Source organism: Pelophylax lessonae, assembly GCF_965119305.1.
Source record: "Pelophylax lessonae genome assembly, chromosome: 6".
NCBI classification, from domain to species: domain Eukaryota; kingdom Metazoa; phylum Chordata; class Amphibia; order Anura; family Ranidae; genus Pelophylax; species Pelophylax lessonae.
The window spans coordinates 253,135,257-253,156,359 of NC_138773.1; the positions used below are offsets into that span (position 1 = coordinate 253,135,257).

At 48.2% G+C, this 21,103-nt stretch overlaps 1 protein-coding gene across 1 annotated transcript in view; it reads left to right on the forward strand.

The window, feature by feature from the left end:
* The first annotated feature begins 2,300 nt into the window (after nucleotides 1-2,300).
* TLK1 (tousled like kinase 1) overlaps nucleotides 2,301-21,103 on the forward strand; it is a 494,176-nt gene continuing 475,373 nt past the window's right edge. The window contains exon 1 of the mRNA XM_082260299.1: nucleotides 2,301-2,687. The gene's annotated coding sequence lies outside the window, so the exon portion shown is untranslated. The remainder of the gene's footprint in view (nucleotides 2,688-21,103) is intronic.

Genomic DNA, 21,103 nt, shown 5'->3' on the forward strand with positions numbered 1-21,103 from the left:
CGGTCTGTCGGCAGAATTCTGTACTGACAGGCGAACAATCGTCCGTTCTGGTGTCGGCATACAAAAATTTAAATGCTTGCAAGAAAGACTCTTGTCCGCAGAATGTGCGCAGACAGCTGTCGGAGGCACCATACTAACAAGCGTACAATCGGCAGATCTTTCGTCCGCCGACGTTTGTATGCCGACGATCGGTACGGGTGTACGGGCCTTTAAGGCAGGCGTCCCAATACTTTTGGTAATATAGTGTATATACAAAAGGGAAATTCTCTCACAACATGAGGGCCCTTAGTGATATTCAGATGCATCTCATAAAATTAGATAATCATCAAAATGTTCATTTATTTATATTTTGTCAGAGTGATATATTTCAAGCATTTCTTTCAATTTTGATAATTATGGCTTACAGCTAGTAAAAACCCAAAATTCAGTATCTCAGAAAATGAGAATATTACACCAAAAAAAAAAAAAAAAAAGGATTTTTAATACAGAAATGTTGGCTTCTGTGGGCACTCAATCCTTGGTCGGGGCTCTTTTTGCATGAATTACTGCATCAATGCGACATGGCATGGAGGCGATCAGCCTGTGCACTACTGGGGTGTTCTGGAAGCCCAGGTTGCTTTGATAGCGGCTTTCAGCTGATCTGATACCATGATCATTAATGTCTGTTATCCCATACTGCTCGCCCGACCCCCTCCCTCCATCCATCCACCTGGCTGCATTCCCCCTCCTCCATCCACCTGGCTCTAGCCCCCCCCCTATCCTCTACCCACCTGGCTCAGTCTCCCGCCCCCCCATCCACCTGGCTCTGTCCCCCCCCCTCCATCCACCTCGCCCTGTCTCCCTCCCCCTCCATCCACCTGGCTCTGCCCCCCCCCCTACATCCACCTGGCTCTGTCCCCCCCCATCCACCTGGCTCTGTCCCCCCCCTCCATCCACACGGCTCAGTCTCCCCCCCCCCCTCCATCCACACGGCTCTGTCTCCCTCCCCTTCCATCCACCTGGCTCTGTCTTCCCCCCCTCCATCCACCTGGCTCTGTCCTCCCCCCTCCATCTACCTGGCTCTGCCCCCCCTCCATCCACCTGGCTCTGTCTCCCCCCCCCTCCATCCACCTGGCTCTGTCTCCCCCCCCTCCATCCACCTGGCTCTGTCTCCCCCCCCCTCCATCCACCTGGCTCTGTCCCCCCCCCATCCACCTGGCTCTGCCCCCCCTCCATCCACCTGGCAGTGGCTCTGTTCTCCCCCCTCCTCCTGGCCTCTGCCCCCCCCTCCTCCATACACCTGGCTGTCTCCACCCCCCCTCCTCCATCCACCTGGCCTCTGCCCCCCTCCTCCATCCACCTGGCTCTGTCTCCACCCCCCCTCCTCCATCCACCTGGCTCTGTCTCCACCCCCCTCCTCCATCCACCTGGCCTCTGCCCCCCCCTCCTCCATCCACCTGGCTCTGTCTCCACCCCCCCTCCTCCATCCACCTGGCTCTACCCCCCCTCCACCTGGCAGTGGCTCTGTTCTCCCCCCTCCTCCTGGCTCTGTCTCCACCCCCCCTCCTCCATCCACCTGGCTCTACCCCCCCCTCCACCTGGCAGTGGCTCTGTTCTCCCCCCTCCTCCTGGCCTCTGCCCCCCCTCCTCCATCCACCTGGCTCTGTCTCCACCCCCCCTCCTCCATCCCTCTGCCCCCCCCCTCCTCCATACACCTGGCTCTGTCCCCCCTTCCTCCATCCAACTGGCTCTACCCCTCCACCTGGCAGTGGCTCTGTTCTCCCCCCTCCTCCTGGCCTCTGCCCCCCCCTCCTCCATCCACCTGGCTCTGTCTCCACCCCCCCTCCTCCATCCACCTGGCCTCTGCCCCCCCCTCCATACACCTAGCTCTGTCTCCACCCCCCCCTCCTCCATCCCTCTGCCCCCCCCTCCTCCATACACCTGGCTCTGTCCCCCCCTCCATCCACCTGGCTCTACCCCTCCACCTGGCAGTGGCTCTGTTCTCCCCCCTCCTCCTGGCCTCTGCCCCCCCCTCCTCCATACACCTGGCTCTGTCTCCACCCCCCCTCCTCCATACACCTGGCCTCTGCCCCCCCCTCCTCCATACACCTGGCTCTGTTCTCCCATCCATCCACCTGGCTCTATCCCCCTGTTGCATTACATAGAGAATAGATGAAGCGCCCAGACTGGGTATCATACAATCCTGGTAGTGACAACCTTCCACTGACAGGACTGTAGGTAGTCTCCCTATGTGGGTGGTCACAGCGGGTCCCCTTGTCACCGCACACCCCGGCACACGTGCTGCCCCCTCCTCCCCCCGTACACCTGTACGATGAGGCTTCCATGCCAGTCACTGATGAGCTCAGTCTATATCGGCGTGCTCCTCTCCTGCCGTCAGAATAAAGGTCACATGACCGGGGAGTCAGGTCCTCCCAGAGCTGAGCGGAGGAGAAGAGTTGAAGTGCGGGGGACCATGTCACATCTTCCCGGAGAGCGCCACTGAGAGGAGCCCCGGCCGCCTCCCATTCCCACACAGCGCCCCCTAGAGGAGGCGGGCGCCTCTCCCCGGCACCCCGGACTGCTCCTCTCTGCACACCCGCGGTCAGGTGCGCCACCCGGGCAACACCAGCAGCCGGAGCAGCGTGCATGGAAGCCTGAGCTGGGCGGCGAGAGCGAGGCTGAGGGGCGGGGCCCAGACACTACACACAGTGAGTACTGTGCCTGACATTACCGGGGGAGGGGCAGGGGGCGCACAACTTTATATACACCGCATGAGGATGGAGGGCAGGCACCCCCTGTACTCTGAGACACTGGAGGGGGTCCCCACTGCTCAGAGACACTGAAGGGGGGATCCCCTGTACTCTGAGACACTAGAGGGGGGTCCCCTGTACTCAGAACCACTGGAGGGGGGTCCCCTGTACTCGGAACCACTGGAGGGGGGATCCCCTGTACTCAGAGACACTGAAGGGGGGGTCCCCTGTACTCAGAGACACTGGAGGGGGGATCCCCTGTACTCGGAACCACTGGAGGGGGTCCCCACTGATCAGAGACTTTGGAGGGGGGATCCCCTATTCTCTGAGACACTGAAGGGGGGTCCCCTGTACTCAGAGACACTGGAGGGGGGATCCTCTGTACTCAGAACCACTGGAGGGGGGATCCTCTGTATTTAGAACCACTGGAGGGGGGATCCCCTGTACTCTGAGACACTGGATGGGTCCCCACTGCTCAGAGACACTAGAAGGGGGTCCTCTGTACTTGGAGACTTTGGAGGGGTCCCCACTGATCAGAGACTTTAGAGGGGGGATCCCCTGTACTCTGAGACACTGGAGGGGGGATCCCCTGTACTCAGAGACACAGGAGGGGAGTTCCCTGTACTCGGAGACACTGGAGGGGTCCCCACTGCTTGGAGACACTAGAAGGGGGTTCCCTGTACTCGGAGACACTGGAGGGGGTTTCCGATGTACTTGGAGACACTGGAGGGGTCCCCTGTACTCAAAGCCACTGCTTTGGGTGTTCTTCCTTCTATACATTGTATCTGTAAATTATATTCTAAATGTATACATTGTATCTGTACATTCTGTATCCTTACAGGTGAACACAAAGCTATAGCAATTCCTAATAGTTGTCTCAGGACATTTTAAACGCAGTACTGACACAAAGAGTTGGAAGAACAATGAATGTTTTTCAATGTGCTTAGTTTATAATATTGCAATACTTTCATGTGTCTTAAAAAAAAAAAAAAAGAGCAAAACTTGCATTTTTTTCACACCGGAATGCACCTGCAAACATATAAATGCAACCCTGGAAAAAAAAAAGAGAATACAATGCCAAAAACGCACAAGACAAGCACTTGGCAACCGCTTACTTACTGGGATAATTCTAACATTTCTCAAATACATGTTAAAGTCAGCATTTATTTTTTTGCTAGAAAATGACTTAGAACCCCCAATCCTGATATTTTCTGAAACCAGAGTCCCTGGAGAATAAAATGGTGACTGTTGCAATTTTTTTATGTCACCGGATATTTCCACAGCCGTTTATCAAACATAAAGTTTCAGGAAACATACACTTAAAGGGGAACTCCAGATGACTTCCTCACCCCGCTTACCTGATGGTGGTATCTGGACATTTCAGATACTCACCTATCCAGTGGATCCAGCGTTGACCCGCTGAGATAATCTCATGCCCAGCCACTGCTCTGTCCCACGCCGCCATGTTTTCTCTGAGGTCATCGAGAGGCCCGCTGGCTCTTCCAGGTTTAGCGGGCGGGCCTCTTGATGATGCACCAATACGTCCACCCCTTTTTCCTGCTCTTGATTGAAAGGCTATGCCTCTTGGGATATGTGACAAACTTATCCTGGGAGGCACAGCAGGCAGTGTGCATGTCATTAGCCTAAGGTAAGTGACATGCATGGGGAGGCGAGGCAGACTTTACATTAAAAAAAAAAACCCGATGTCCTTTTACTGCAAAGGTGGGGTGGAGCTGCGGGATCGTCCTTGGGAGGTTGAAGATCCACTTTAAAGTGTAGCTAAAGGTAAAACTTTTTCTTGTTTGTTTTGGAGAGGGATTAGAACAGCTACGTTTTGCCTATAGTTTAAATGAATTGAAAACAAATATTTAACACTTTTTGTTGGCGCACAAACACAATAGAATACCCAATTTATGGTAAATAATAAAAGACGTGTTGAGTAAATAGATACCAAACATGTCAAGACTTAAAATTTCACACCCTTGTGAAATTGCGACAAACTGCTGTGCATAAAATTGCCCATGCTTATAAAAAGCCTTTATAGGTTATCACTTTAACCACTTAAAGCGTTCCACCCTAAATTTATACTTACCTCCATCTTCTCGCTCCGGGTCACCTGAAAAACAAATGGATAATCGCAATTTTTTTTTTTTTTCTTACCTCGTATAGAAGAAAATATACTTACCTTACTTCCTACTTCCTCCCCTCGGCGGCCACGGCGATTCGTCACTTCCTGGCTTTGCAATGATTCCCGGGAGCTGAACGTCATCGCTCCCAGGAATCAATGCTTCTGCCATGGCCCCGACGTCAGTTCCGGTGCACGCGCGTCATTCCCTTCTAAACAGCTTCTGGGCATGCCCAGAAGCTGTGGAGGGATGATGCGTGCGCACCGGAAGTGACGGCGGGGCCGGTGCAGTGCATCGTGGGACCGAAGAAGACGGAAGAGGACGCAGAAGAGGATCGCACTGGCTTCAAGCTGCCCACACCTGAGATGGCAGCGCTGGACAATACTTTTGCAAGGTAAGTATTTCTCCTAACAGGTAAGTGCAACCCGGGACAGATCAGAGGCTAGATATTGTGGAATGTACTAGCCCTGACTGTCCCGGGGGTATTTTTATTAAAAAAATAATGTCCCAGGGTGGAACTCTGACACTTGTTGCTTACTAAGTAAAATCAGTATTTTTTGCTAGAAAATTACTTAGAACGCCCAAACATTAAATTTTTTTTCAGCAGAGACCCTAGAGAATAAAATGGAGATCATTGCAATTCTTTGTCACACCGTATTTGCACAGCAGTCTTACAAACACAATTTTTTTAAATAAAAAAAAAAAATAAGAAAACAGTAAAGTTAGCCCAATTTTTTTTCTATAATGTGAAAGATAATGTTACGCCAAGTAAATAGATACCCAACATGTCATGCTTCAAATTGCGCACGCTCGTGGAATGGCGACAAACATTTAAACATCTCCATAGACGATGCTTTAGTAATTTCTACAGGTTACCAGTTTATAGTTACAGAGGACGTCTAGGGTGAGAATTATTGCTCTCACTCTTAACGATCGCGGCTATACCTCATATGTGTGGTTTGAACACTGTTTACGTTTGTGAGCATGACTTGCGTATGCATTCGCTTCTGCGCATAAGCTCGGAGGGACTGGGCGCTTTAAATTTTTTTATTTTACTTTTTTTCTACAATGTCCCTTTTTTAAAAAGAAAAATAAATGGCACTTTTATTCCTAATAAAAGGAATGTAAACATCAGGACAGGTCCTCTTTATTGTGAGATCTGGGGTCAAAAAGACCTCAGATCTCACATCTACACTTAAAAGCAAGTGTTTTTTTTTTTTTTTCAGCATGAAAAAAAATGGGCCCTTTAAGGCCATTAGGAGGAAGCAACGTATGACGTCGCTTCGGTCCTCCAAGGCCATAGAGTAGAGTGGGGGACAGCTTGCCCTCACTCGACTTCCTGACTAGGACCCGAAAGGACCAGATCGTTTTCCCCGCTACCGACGACTCCGGTAAGCGGGGAGGGGAGCACCTCTCCCACCACCCATAAGTGATCCAGAGGCAAATCTGCTACTGGGACCACTTTTATGTAAAAGAGGACCGCCCGCCCTGTAAGAAAATACCAGGGTTATGGCAGCTATCGGGAAAAAATCTCATGCTGGATATCTATACTCATATGGATGCGTAATGTGTTAGAAACAAAAGGATGCCACCTCTTTTGATGGAAATGAAAATTATCAACCTACAAATGGCTGAATTCAAAGACCCCCCAAAAATCAAAGTGAAAACATGATGCAGCAGAATAGACAGTTTTGCTGAAATTTTATTGCAGCAACTCAAAATGGTACTCAGTAGTTTGTATGCATGCCTGACAATGTCGGGGCATGCTCCTAATGAGATGACAGAAGGTGTCCGGTGTCCTGGGATATCTCCTCCCAGATCTGAATCGGGGCATCACTGAGCTACTAAACAGACGGAGGTGCAACCTGGTGGCGTCAGATGGACCGAAGCCTAATGTCCCAGAGGTGTTCTATTGGATTTTGGTCACATTAACGTGGGGAGCCATTCAATGGTATCAATTCCTTCATTCTTCCCCTACATGCTGGGCATTGTCATGCACCAGGAGGACCCACTGCATAATGGTAGGGTCAGACAATGGGTCCAAGGATTTCATCCCGATACCTAATGACAGTCAGGGTGCCATTGCCTAGCCTGTAGAGGTCTGTGTGTCTCTACATGGATAAGCCTCCCAAAACCGTCACTGACCCACCACCAAACCAGTCATGCTGAACGGTGTTACAGGCAACATAACGTTCTCCACTGCTTCTCCAGACCCTTTTACCTCTGTAACATGTGCTCAGGATGAACCTGCTCTAATCTGTGAAAAGCACAGGGTGCCAGAGACAGACCTGCCAATTCTGGTGTTCAATGACAAAGCCAATCCAGCTCCAGAACTTGATCCCCTCCCTCTGGAGACTGGGCCGCAGGGCAGTATTCCAACATAACGACCCCAAACACACCTCCAAGACAACCCTTGCCTTGCTAAAGAAGCTGAGGGTAAAGGTGATGGACTGGCCAAGCATGTCTCTAGACCTAAACCCTATTGAGCATCTTACATAGTTACATAGTAGTTGAGGTTGAATAAAGACAATAGTCCATCCAGTTCAACCTGTGTAGGTGTGTGTGGCCGTAATTATTTCTCATAACCCTTAATGTTCTGATCCTTGAGATGTATGTCCAAGAGTCTTTTGAAAATAGCCATACTTCCCGCAGAAACCACCTCTTGTGGTAGAGAATTCAACAATCTTGTAGACCTAACAGTAAAGAACCCCCTGCGTTGCCTGAGGTTAAAACGCTTCTCTTCTTATCGCTTGTATGTCCTCGCGTCCTCATGCAATCCTTGTGACTGAATCATTTTTTTTTTCTATGCTGAGATCACCATTAAGGGATTTGTAAATTGCTATCATGTCCCCTCTCAGGCGTCTCTTCTCCAGGGAGAATAAATCGAGCGATTGTAAACGATCTTTATAATTAGGGTCCTCCAATACCCTAATTAGTTTAGTTGCCCTTCTCTGGACTCTCTCCAGCTCCAACACATCCCGCCTGAGTACTGGCGACCAGAATTGGATAGAATACTCCAGATGTGGTCGGACCAGAGTTTTATAAAGTGGTAGGATTATAGTTTTATCTCTGGAATACATCACCTTTTTTATGCATGCTAATATTCTGCCGGCTTTGGCAGCTGCCGCTTGACATTGCATGCTATTGCCTAGTCTATCCTCTACTAAGACTCCCAGATCTTTCTCCATTTTTGATTCCCCCAAAGTTCCCCCCCCCCTAAAGTGTAGTGTGCTTTTATGTTTTTAGCCCCCAAGTGCAAAACCTTACACTTCTCCACATTTAACCTCATTTGCCATGTCGTTGCCCACTCTGTTATTTTGTTCAGGTCATTCTGTAAGATATCTGCCTCATGTTGTGAAGTTATTGCCCTGCCCAATTTTGTGTCATCTGCAAAAACTGATATCGAGCTACTGATCCCGTCCTCAATGCTGTTTTATGAATAAATTGAACAAGGTTGGTCCCAGGACTGAGCCTTGGGGGACCCCACTTGCCACCCCAGACCAGTCTGAGTATGCGCTATTTATTACCACCCTTTGGACATGCTCCTTTTAACCAGTTCCGTATCCAAGAGCAAACCTTGTGGTTGATGCCTGCAGACCTTATTTTATAAATTAAGCGCTTGTGGGGAACTGTATCAAACGCCTTCAAAATCCAGGTACACCACATCCACTGGTCTCCCCCTGTCTAGCTCACAGCTCACCTCCTTGTAGAATGTTAACAGATTGGTTTGACAAGAACACCCATTTGTAAACCCGTGCTAATTACTGCTGATGATGTTGTTGTGTTTAGCAAACTCTTGGATATAGTCCCTTCTCATCCCCTCCAGAAGTTTACATACTATTGACGTCAGGCTGACCGGCCTATAATTTCCCAGGACATGCCTCTGCCCTTTTTTGAATATCGGTATCACGTTCGCTTTCCTCCAATCACCTGGTACATTTCCTGTCATATTACTGTCAGCAAAGATCAGGAACAGTGGTCTAAATAGATATAGTTTTACTAAGTTCTTTGAGTACTCTCGGATGTACACCATCCGGGCCTGGAGATTTGTTTTAATTTTATCCAGCCTTTTCCTAAATTCACCCTCTGTTAGCCATAGCGGCAAGTCCAGTGAAGTACTGCTAACCATACAGTCATGGTCAGTGTACCCTCCTTTTCCTGTGTAAAGACTGAGGAGAAAAAAGCATTCAGCACGGTTGCCTTTTCAGTGTCCTCTGTAACCATCCTCCCATCATCATTAATTATGTGTGCAACATGCTCTGCCTTGGTTCTTTTGCTGTTGATGTATTTAAAGAATTTTGTAGGGTTCCCTTTACTATCCTCCGCTATTTGTCTCTTGAAGTTGATTTTAGCCATTTTGATTTTGTATTTACATTTCTTATTTGCTTCCTTGGATTGCTGGAAAGCCGATACTGTGCCCTCTGATTTATATTTCTTGAAGGCCATTTTTTTTCCCCTAATAAGTTTTTTAACATTACGGTCTAGCCAGCCAGGTTTGGCTTTGTCTCTTCTAAATTTATAGGAATGCACTGCGAGATGCATTTTGTTAAAAATGTTCCTAAAGCATTCCTATTTTTCCTCTGTCGTCAGTGATCATAGGGTTTGGTCCCAGTTCACCTTCTCCATCATTGAGCACAATTTGGGAAAGTTTGCCCTTCTTAAGTTTAGGGTTCTTATGTTCCCCTCTTGCCTTGTTATATTGTTATTTATGCTAAATGTGATCATCCTGTGATCGCTAGAGCGCAGGTTGTCCTGGACTCCTACCTCCGAGATTAGGTCTTGGTCATTAGTGATCAATAGATCCAGGACTGCGTTTTCTCTAGTAGAAGAATCCACCAACTGAGACATGAAGTTGTCCTGTAATGTTTCCATGAATAGATGGGCCTTCTGTGAGTGTGTAGTCCTCTCTTCCCAGTTAATGTTGGGATAATTGAAGTCCCCTAATATGAGGACTAAATCCAGCTTTGCCACTTTACCCAACAGTGATATAAATTCCTGCTCTACCTCCTCCCTTTGGTTGGGTGGCCTATAACAAACCCCCACAACTACTTTTACTTCTTCCCTATGGAATTCTACCCACACTGAACCCACACCTGTGGGGCATCCTCAAACGGAAGGTGGAGAAGTGCAAGGTCTCTAACATCCACCAGCTCTGTGATGTCATCCTGGAGGAGTGGAAGGGAATTTCAGTGGCAACCTGTAAAGCTCTGGTGAACTCCATGCCCAAGAGGGCTACGGCAGTTCTGGAAAATAATGGTGGCCACACAAAATATTGACACTTTGAGCCCAATGTGGACATTTTCACTTAGGGGTGTACTCACTTTTGTTGCCAGCGGTTTAGACATTAATGGCTATGTGTTGAGTTATTGTGAGGGGACAGCAAATTTATTCCATTATACAAGCTGCACACTCACTACTTTACATTGTAGCAAAGTGTCATTTCTTCAGTGAGATACTGTGTGTGTGTGTGTGTGTATATGTGTGTGTGATATATATATTCAGTGGGGATCGAAAGTTTGGGCACCCCAGGTAAAAATTTGTATTAATGTGCATAAAGAAGCCAAGGAAAGATGGAAAAATCTCCAAAAGGCATCAAATTACAGATTAGACATTCTTCTAATATGTCTACAAAAGTTAGATTTTATTTTTTATTTCCATCATTGACACTTTCAAAATTACAGAAAACAAAAAAATGGCGTCTGCAAAAGTTTGGGCACCCTGCAGAATTTATAGCATGCACTGCCCCCTTAGCAAGGCTGAGACCTGCCAGTGTCATGGATTGTTCTCAGTCATCGTCTGAGAAGACCAGGTGATGTCAATCTCAAAGGTTTTAAATGCCCAGACTCATCTGACCTTGCCCCAACAATCAGCACCATGGGATCTTCTAAGCAGTTGTCTAGAACAGGGCTTCCCAAACTTTTTTGGGCCGAGACCCACTTCTGAATACAGTTATTTTTCGGGACCCACTTGCAGCCATTTTCACATCATAGTGCTCCTTAACACATTGCAGAGTCCCATTACACTGTAGCCATTTTCACGTCATAGTGCCCCTTTACACTTCACAGTGTTATACTAGTGCGATATGACTTAACTGGTTCCCTAACGCCCGTCACAGTTTTTATTTGTAAATTACTTTACTACGGCTTTAGGCCTGGTTCACATGTATGCGGGCTGATGGCCCACATTTGCACAGGCATAGCAGCCCATTGATTTGAACGGGCTGCTATGCCCTCGTTTTCCGCAGAAAAAAGGAGCATGTAGCATTTCAAAAAATACAGTAGCTTTGAAATCCGTCCTGCTTTTGCACCATGCAACTTACCTGCAGTTCCTGCACTGGCAAGCTTTCTGCGTTTTTATATATACGTGGGCCCAGCATTTAAAAACACAGTTTGCGTGTGCAGGAACTGCAGGTAAGGCGCATGGTGCAAAAGCAGGATGGATTTCATGGCCACTGCATTTTTTTGTAATTCTGCATGCACCTTTTTTCAGCGGAAAATGCAGTCATAGCAGCCCAAACCCATTCGAATCAATGGGCTGCTATGCCTGTGCAAATGTGGGTCACCAACCGGGCCTAAAATAAGCCATCAAGCAGTGTCTGGCCTACCCGGTGACTGATCCGGTGACTGATCCTGGCACTCAGCTCCGATCCGATGCATTGCACTCTGATAACAGCTCCACTCAGTCCGACTCCTACCCTGAGGCGCCGCCTCCCTTACAGGACACAGCACGCACGGCAAGGGGTGGGGTCGGAGCGTCAGTGGAGTTCAAGGCCCCCTCCTGCTCGTAACACAGTGCGCTGCCGATGCCTGGGCAGCTCTCAGTAAAATCTGCCGGTGACCCACTCAAATGCCACAGTTTGGGAACTCCTGGTCTAGAAAACTGAAACTGAAAATAGTTGATGCTCCCAAAGCTGGAGAAGGCTATAAGAAGATAGCAAAGCGTTTTCAGATGTCAATATCCTCTGTTCGGAATGTAATTAAGAAATGGCAGTCATCAGGAACAGTGGAAGTTAAAGCAAGATCTGGAAGACCAAGAAAAATATCAGACAGAACAGCTTGCAGGATTGTGAGAAAAACAATTCAAAACCCACGTTTGACTGAACGATCCCTACAGAAAGATCTGGCAGACACCAGAGTTGTGGTACACTATTCCACTATAAAGAGATACTTGTACAAATATGGTCTTCATGGAAGAGTCATTAGAAGAAAACCTCTTCTACGTCCTCACCACAAAAATCAGCGTTTGAACTTTGCAAATAAACATATAGACAAGCCTGATGCATTTTGGAAACAAGTTCTGTGGACCGATGAGGTTAAAATTGAACTTTTTTGGCCGGAATGAGCAAAGGTACGTTTGGAGAAGAAGGGGCACAGAATTTAATGAAAAGAACCTCTGTCCAACTGTTAAGCATGGGGGTTGATCAATCATGCTTTGGGGTTGTATTGCAGCCAGTGGCACAGGGAACATCTCACGAGTAGAAGGTAAAATGGAATTAATAAAATTTCAGCAAATTTTGGATGGTAACTTGATGCCATCTGTGAAAAAGCTGAAGTTAAAGACAGGATGGCTTCTACAAATGGATAATGATCCTAAACACACCTCAAAATCCATGGGGGATTACATCAAGAGGCGTAAACTGAAGGTTTTGCCATGGCCTTCACAATCTCCAGACCTCAACATAATTGAAAATCTATGGATAGACCTTAAAAGAGCAGTGCATGACAGACAGCCCAGAAATCTCAAATAACTGGAAGACTTTTGTAAGGAAGAATGGGCAAAGATGCCTCAAACAAGAATTGAAAGACTCTTGGCTGCCTACAAAAAGCGTTTACAAGCTGTGATACTTGCCAAAGGGGGCAGTACAAGATATTAACTATGCAGGGTGCCCAAACTTTTGCAGACACCATTTTTTTGTTTTCTGTTATTTTGAAAGTGTAAATGATGTAAATAAAATCTAACTTTTGTTGACATATTATAAGAATGTCTAATCCGTAATTTGATGCCTTTTCTAGATTTTTCCATCTTTCCTTGGCTTCTTTATGCACATTAATACAAATTTTTACCTGGGGTGCCCAAACTTTCCATCCCCACTGTATATATAATTACATTATTGTTGTGTAAAGGAGTTCTAAAGCGGACCTCCAGCCTTCTCTTCAGTCTTTCCCCAGTTTGACAGGTTCCTGCCCTGTATTAAAATAGCTTACTCTGATTTCACTGCATACTGTAAGATTCTTATGGGCCATACACACTATAAGATTTTCTGAAGACTTTTTCCTTTAGACTTACCAAAACCATATAATATGAGGTCAAACCTAAACACTTTCAATTTGTGTGTAATCTGGCAGGCCCTTGCACTACATAGAAAAGGTAAATCTGAAGGAAATCTAACCACAAAAGTTGTATAGTGTGTATCCAGCTTTAGTGTGCATTAGAAGCAGCAGCAAGTCAGAGCCCATCTCATTTCCTGGCTGGAGGATGCCCAGCATCATCTAGCGCTTTCCTCACTGTCCTGTCCACCCTTTTCATTTATTGGATTTGAGTTCCTTTTTTGTGCATCACATGTGGTCATTACTGATTGTGGTCTTCATGCTAATACAGTCTTTCTTGGAATGTCCACTACTCCAGACTGACATCTATCCATCAAGGCATTTTGAAATATGCTTAACTCTTACCAAGAGCCAGCCCACTGCTTACATCACAGCTGAGAACTCCTTGAGATGAATACTGAGGCCAGGGTGCTGTAATGTATTCAGGAAGCTATATACAGAATGTTGCCGGTGCCTCTCAGAAGCCGCGATTTGCCTGCAGTTCATAGAGAAACCCAGTGATGATGTCACTGGATCTAAAATAAGGTATGTAATGAAAATGGGAAGTTTGTATTTCAATATGCTATTAGCATTTTGATAAGATGGGGCAGAAGGAGCCAAGGAAGGCAAAATATAAGCAGATTAAACTTCAGTGCGTGTGAATTTTCAAAGGATATGTGAATCCTGTTTGAACAATGTAAAATACTAACCTAAAGCAAACCTTTGTATTGAAAACCGCATGTAATTACCTTCTTTTTCCGGTCTTGTGATAGCAGCAGTCCAACCACAGGACTTCATGCAGCTTCCAGGCAGAAGGCAGGAACTGACCACACTAGGACGGATCTGCTTCCATGCCTAGCGTGGTCAGAGGGAAACAAGGTTTTAAGGACTCTTAAAGTGGAGTCCCCTTTAAAAATACTTTTACCAATGGAAACTATTTTTCTCTTACGTCCTCCGACAGTCGCCGCCATCTTCATATTCGTCACAATGGGTATTAGACTTTGCTCCGTAGGAGTAGCTAGGCAACAGAATATGTCAATATTAAAGCTTTTAACATATCCCCACCCCAGGGGGTGGTCCCCTCAGTCTATACCCTCCTGCTTCCTGTTTCCTGCTTCAGTTTCAAAGTCTAGCTTGTAAGGAGTAGCTGGATGTCTCTGCTGGGGCATTTTGTCTCAGCCTTCTCTCTTTTTTGATTTTATTTGCGTTTTTTCTCTCTTTCTTTATTTAGCTGTTATTTTTACCAGCAATAGTTAGATCTTCGGATGAAGAGGATAATGCGGGCTGCGTCTCGGGCTGACTCCCCTGGTCGCAGGTTGTGGGTCAGTGGCTTCTCAGCCCGCCATTGAGCGTTCAGTCAGGTACCGCTCCTGAGTTTTCTGAACGACCCATCCCTGTTCCGTGCAGGGAGGCTAGGGTGAGGTGGCTACCTCACTGGACGCTGTGCGGTTTCTCAACCCACCTTCTGCTGCGTCCTGGATGCGACTCTCCCTGTCTCATGTACAGCGGCTTGTTCGCCTGTGCGGGTCCCCCACGCCATGTAAGAGGTAAGTGTATTCATGTGGGGACCTGTCTGTCTGGGGGGTGTCAGTCTGGGACTGTGTTACCTTGCCCTGTGTTCACACTATTGATGTTTCCCTATCTCTCACACTGCATGCTGTGGGCTGCAAGGAGGGGGGGCTGTGCTGCACTTCTGTGTCAGTCTGAGTGTGTGAACGGCTGTGTGCTGTGGAACTTGATGCTATCATGTTTGGGGCACATTACAGCGCCGCTGCGGCGGTCCACCATGTTCTTTATAACTGTGTGGTGTATTTTTATTCCACCTTCATGAGGTGGGGGAGCGGCGGTTTCGGCGCCAAACGGCGCCATTTTGGCTGTACTCGCTCCGGCCGCATGGTACACATGCATGGCGGCCATTTTCTTGTAGCCTCCCATAGGCTTTAATGGAGCGCCCTGAATATCAGCAATCCCTTTTCTACAGGAGCACCGATCTGGCCAGCAGCAGCAGCGGTCTCTCCAGGTTTTTTCCCTCTATTCTCTGTATCCTTGCCTGAGTATAACTTCTCCCTGTGGGGGTCCCTGGTGTGGGTGTGCTTGTGTGGCGGTGGGCTACGTTCGCAGCGCCTTATTTAAAGGGGCGGTCACCCATTTTATTTTACTCATTTTGGGGCATGGATTCTCAGGAAAGCAAATTTCCTGTCACATTGGTGGGAAGCCAGGGGACTGCGGTTTTCCCCCCTGGGGGGGGGGGGATTTGGCTGCGATTGTGGCTAGCCTTGCGACTCAGGTGCAATTGCTGATGGCTGCTCAATCCTCAAAAAGGCCCAGAGTTTTCAATTTCCTCTGATTCAGAGGGTGTTGGTGATGTGGCTGCTGTTGCTGGGGTCTCCTTGTCGGGGTCCCGTTCCTCCCTGGACCTTGTAGGGTCAGAAATGGAGGCTGAGGTTGAGGGGGTTGATATTTCTCCCCCTGGCTCGTCTGAAGAGCTTGCACTCATGGATGAATTGGTTGCTTCTATCAAGCAAACACTGCGTTTACAGGATGAACCTTGTCCTCCTGCTGCCTTGGCGGCTTATGGGACGCAGAAAAGACGCAAAACATCGCAGGTATTTCCCTGCACTGATGATTTTCAATGCGCTGTAAAGGAACATTGGCGTAATATACGCAAGCCTTTTGCTATACCAAGTAGGTTTAAGCTGCGCTATCCTTCTACGCCCGCTACTGATGAGCGTTGGTGTGTCCCACCTCCGGTGGATCACGCGATAGCGGTTCTGAATGAGCCCACTGCGATTCCTGCTGAGGATATCCCGGTGTTCCGGGATGCCACGGACAAACGGACGTCCCTTGCCTGTCATGCCTATTCTATTATGGGTTCTATGCTGAAAGCTTTATTTGCTTCACTTATGGCGGCCCAGGCTGTCGCGAGCTGGACGCAGGTGCTTAATCGCGTCCTGGTGGCTGATTCTGCCCTCCAGGCGACTTTGAATATGGTGGATCAAATCCACCAGGGTGTCATGTATTTGTGTGATGCGGACCTGGATGTGGTTCCGTTGGCTGCACGTGTACATGGGGTGGCAGTATTGTCTCGCCGTTTTGGTTTGGTTGAAGTGTTGGTCGGTGGACCAATCTTCGCGTAAGACCTTGGCTAATCTGCCCTATGATGGTTCTCGCCTTTTTTGGTGAGTCCCTAGATACGTTAATTAGGGGGATCACGGGTGGTAAGAGCACGCTCTTACCCTAATCCCACAAGGCGAAGACGGCTCCTGGTAAGAAGCCGTGGACTGGTAAGCAAAAGTCCGGCCAGTCCGGTTCAGCGGCCCACAACAGTGCGGCCTGAAGGGGCGCCCTCACCCGACTCTGGGGTGGGGGGACGCTTGCTCGGTTTCCTTCAGCCATGGCTGTCCCGGGTTCGGGACAGGTGGGTTCAGGAAATCGTTCGATCTGGCTACGAGATCGAGTTTTCTCTATAGGCCGGAGCGCTGATTTTTTTCCCTCAAATCTTCTACTGTCCCCGGAGCGTTTGCGGGATCTGCATCTAGCGGTGCAGGACCTGAGGGCTCAGGGAGTGGTGGTCCCGGTGCCTCATCGGGACAGGTTTCGGGGGTTCTATTCCGATCTGTTCACCGTGCCCGGGAAGGAGGGCAAGGTACGTCCGATTCTGGACTTAAAGGCGCTGAACCGCTTTGTGCGGGTGCGCAAGTTCCGCATGGAATCTCTGCGGTCGGTGGTGGCTGCCCTGGTTCCGGGGGAGTTCATGGCTTCCATCGACTTGAAGCATGCGTATCTTCACATCCCGAATTTCGAGGGTCACCAGAGGTACCTTCGATTCGCCATAGCGGAGGATCACTACCAATTTGTGGCGTTGCCCTTTGGTCTCGCCTCGGCTCCACGGGTGTTCACCAAGGTGCGGTCACCGGTTTTGGCTTTGTTGAGAGCCCAGGGCGTCTCTGTCCTAGGGTATCTGGACGATATTCTGGTTCGGTCTGCGACCAGCCAGGGTCTGGAGAAGGCTCTGTCCGTTACGATGCAGTCTCTGCAGGAGTTTGGTTGGACGATAACTTTTCCAAAGTCAGCACTGTGCCCATCGGTTCGTCTCCCTTACCTGGGAATGGTTCTGGACTCTGTCCAGGCGAGGGTCTTCCTACCGGACGACAAACTCAGGACTCTTCAGGAAGGAAGTCAGGTCCCTCAGGGACGCTTCGTCCTCGTCCACTCGGACGTGCATGAGATGTCTGGGATTGATGGTCTCGGCTTTCGAGGCGATTCCCTTCGCCCAGTTTCACACGCGGGGTCTCCAAGCGGAGATCCTGTCCAGGTGGGACGGGTGACCGCGATCTCTGGATCCGGATTTCGTTGGGCCATCGCACCAGAAGGGTTCTTCTGTGGTGGCTCCTGTCCCCGCCGGTGTCAGGGGGCAAGTCTTTTCGTCCTCTCTCATGGACGGTGGTCACCACGGATGCCAGCCTATCGGGCTGGGGTGGTGTTCTGGGCGTTCTGTCCACCCAGGGAACTTGGTCGGAGGGGGAATCCTCCCTTCCGGTCAGCATTCTGGAATTGCGTGCGATGATTCTCTGCCTTCAACGTTGGCCGGACAGGCTGCAGGGCTGTCCATTCGGGTGCAGACGGACATTGCCACGGCGGTGGCTTACGTCATTCGCCAAGGGGACACCAAGAGGGCCCGGGTGGCTCGGGAAGTGGCCGACATTCTGTCTTGGGCCGAGACGCATGTCCCGGCGATATCGGCGGTTCACATTCCAGGGGTTGGAGAACTGGCGGGCGGATTATCTGATGCTGCCAGTCCCTGGACCAGGGGGAATGGCCCCTCTGTCCGGGTGTTCTCCAGATGTTGTGCGCGACGGGGGGTCTTCCGGAGGTGGACCTGTTCGCGTCTCGTCTGTACAGCAAGGTGTACAGGTTCGTGGCAAGGCCACGCGATCCTCGGGCAGACGCGTCAGACGCGTTGGTAGCTCCGTGGCATCAGTACCGACTGGTCCGGCGGCCTATAGGTGATTATGTCACTAGGTGATTCGCAAGGGCTGCCGGGATGTATCCGAGCAGCTCTTGCGAATCGCCTAGTGATGACATCTCGCATTATTACACCGGCACCAGCTGTACTCGGATGTATTGCATTGAGTTCGTGCTCCGCCCCCCCTCCTCTTGGTGAGTTTTACGGGATGCAATGCTTTCAGTCCGTGCTCACTGAGAGGAGGCGGGGCGGAGCGGAGCGCGGACTCAAAGCAATACATCCCGTAGAGCTCACTGAGAGGAGGCGGGGCGGAGCACGGACTCAATGCAATACATCCGAATACAGCTGGTGCCGGTGTAATAATGCGAGATTTCATCACTAGGCTATTCACAAGGGCTGCTGGGATACATCCCAGCAGCCCTTGCGAATCGCAGAGTGATGTAATCGCCTATAGGCGGCCGGACCCAGAAGTGTGGATGAATAAAGAAGAAAAAAAAGAAATTTCCTTGCAAAAAAATATAAAGGGGATTACCTACATCTAAATTTATTAAAATGGGTGGAACTCCACTTTAAGGATCACCCGGTAATGTAGTTTAAAGCTTCCTTTGAAAATCGACCTCGTTCACACAGGCACTGGGACTCCTACAACGTGATTGTAATGATTTTTTCCTCCGGCATCCTTAAACTCCAGGTGCTGTGCGCAGGCAGCCCATTGATGTCTATTAGGACAAAGTGGCTGCACAGTTACAGCCTTCCATCCTAATGTGACCGATGCGGGTGAGTGGCCCTGAATTGAATACCATAGTTGTTAGTGATTTTTCAAAGGTGTGCACAATTTTAATGCTTGACATGTTTGATATCTATGTGCTCGATACAACACCATCTTTTATATTTTACCAAAAAGTTAAATATAACATACCTCCCAACTTTTTTGCCAAAGGAATATGGGACACCTATTAGCAAAGTACGTATGCACCCTTAATGGAGAATTATATAAAAAAAAAAAATGAAACCCACAAGTGTTCTTTTAACCACTACTTTTCTTTTATGCTGACTTTTGAAATTTACCAATGCAGAATTTTAGAAACTGGATGAGAGGTTTAGCACTGGGAAACACTTTTTGTAAGATAAATAGTGCATTTTATATACAACTATATAGATCAGACCAAAATAAGGGACAAATGAGGAGGAAAGAGGGACAGAGAGACTTTGTTCCAAATCAGGGACAGTCCCTCCAAATCATGGACAGTTTTGATTGGATGAAGTGGCAAGGTGGGGCAGTGACATCACAATATCCACTTTGTCCAATCAGAAAATTTGTTTTCTTCTTGAGTTCTGTGTTATGTAAAAAGACCCTTATGTGGCAGTATTAAAAAATTAATTTTCCTGCATTCCACTGCCTGTCTTTCTCATTCAGGAAACTATGCTGTACACGCATGCATGGGTAAGCGTAGAAAAGCCATTGGAGTTTATATTATAATCCAAGTGTACAACTATTAACTTGTATTAGCAGCTGTATGTGGCGTTTGCAATTGCTTAGGAGTTAACGTTTGAGGGCATAAATGTCTGTGTGCATGAGGTCTTAAGCTGACCCTAGATGGATCGAATCTCAGCTGGTTCAGAAGGGACTGGCCGAGATTCGATCCATCTATGGGTAGGCTGGTTGATCCATCATCGACTTCAGTACAACCAGCCTGTCAGATTTTTTTGCATGCGATCACTGCTGCCAGCTATAGCCGGTAGCAATGATCATTGTGTTTTGTCGGCAGGGAAGGCTCCCTGCTGGCGGAACAAAATTGCGAAGCTGGAGAGATTCCCCCATCAACACTGACTGTTCTTAAGTGCCGGTTCACACTATTGCGATGCAGGAACTTTGCGTTCCCGCATGGCATCTGCAGCACAGGCAGTTCACACTGCCATATGCGATACGCTGGGGGTGTCAATTCAAAGTTAACGACACCCCCAGATCAGATCGCATATCGCAGTGCGATCTGACCGTTTGCACAGAAATCAGATCGCACTGGTGTGAGCCACCATGCAAACCGATTCTGCTGCGGACCAAAAAAAGGGTCCTGTGCGTGTTCACTGCAATTGCGGTGTGAATTCAGCCATACAAACTCTATGGCTGAACTCGCACCGCACAGACATCGCATGTGATTTTAGGAGCAGTGCGCTCCGAATCATATGCGATGTCTGTGATCGCATTAGTGTGAACCGGCACTTACTCTCTTCTTTAGAGGCAAGGTTTTTTGTAATTTTATCTGGTGACAGTAACTTTGAAACCATGTATCAATTCTTCTGCCTTGCTAATGAAGATCTGAATGTTTCCGTGCAGTTATAGAACAGCCTTATCCAGTATGTAAATATGAGTGTTAACATCCGGTATGCTGAATAGACATGCTAAAAATCTTCAGGTGATTTGACTTCATCTCTGCAGATTAAGTAGAGATAAGAGAGCGCTGTAAGTACTGATTAGTGGGGATCTTATGCAATAAGTTGCAAAATGCAATGCATAGAGCTGCAATCCCATAATGTCTATAAAGTTTTCTGGCATTTTCTAGTAGGAATCGATCATGCATGGTGACTTTGCCTACTTACTACTTTGTGCACAGCCATAGTGTTTTCAGTGGACCAGCACTGGAGAGCTTTGGAAGTGGAGTGGAGGCCCTACTGCATCCTTTGGTATAGGAGCCTGGTTATGACTTTACCCCACTACTGGGCACTTTTACCCCCTTCCTGCTCAGCTAATTTTCAGCTTTCCGCTCTGTCACACTTTGAATGACAATCGCGCGGTCATGCTACACTGTACCAACATTAAATGTTTATAATTTTTTTCACACAAATGTGCTTTCTTTTGGTGCATTTAATCACCACTGGGATAGTTTTTTCTAAACAAACAAAACCCCCCCCCAAAATTTTGAAAAAAATCCCCAGAAAATGCACCTATATTAAATAAATCTGCATTTATTTGTTTTT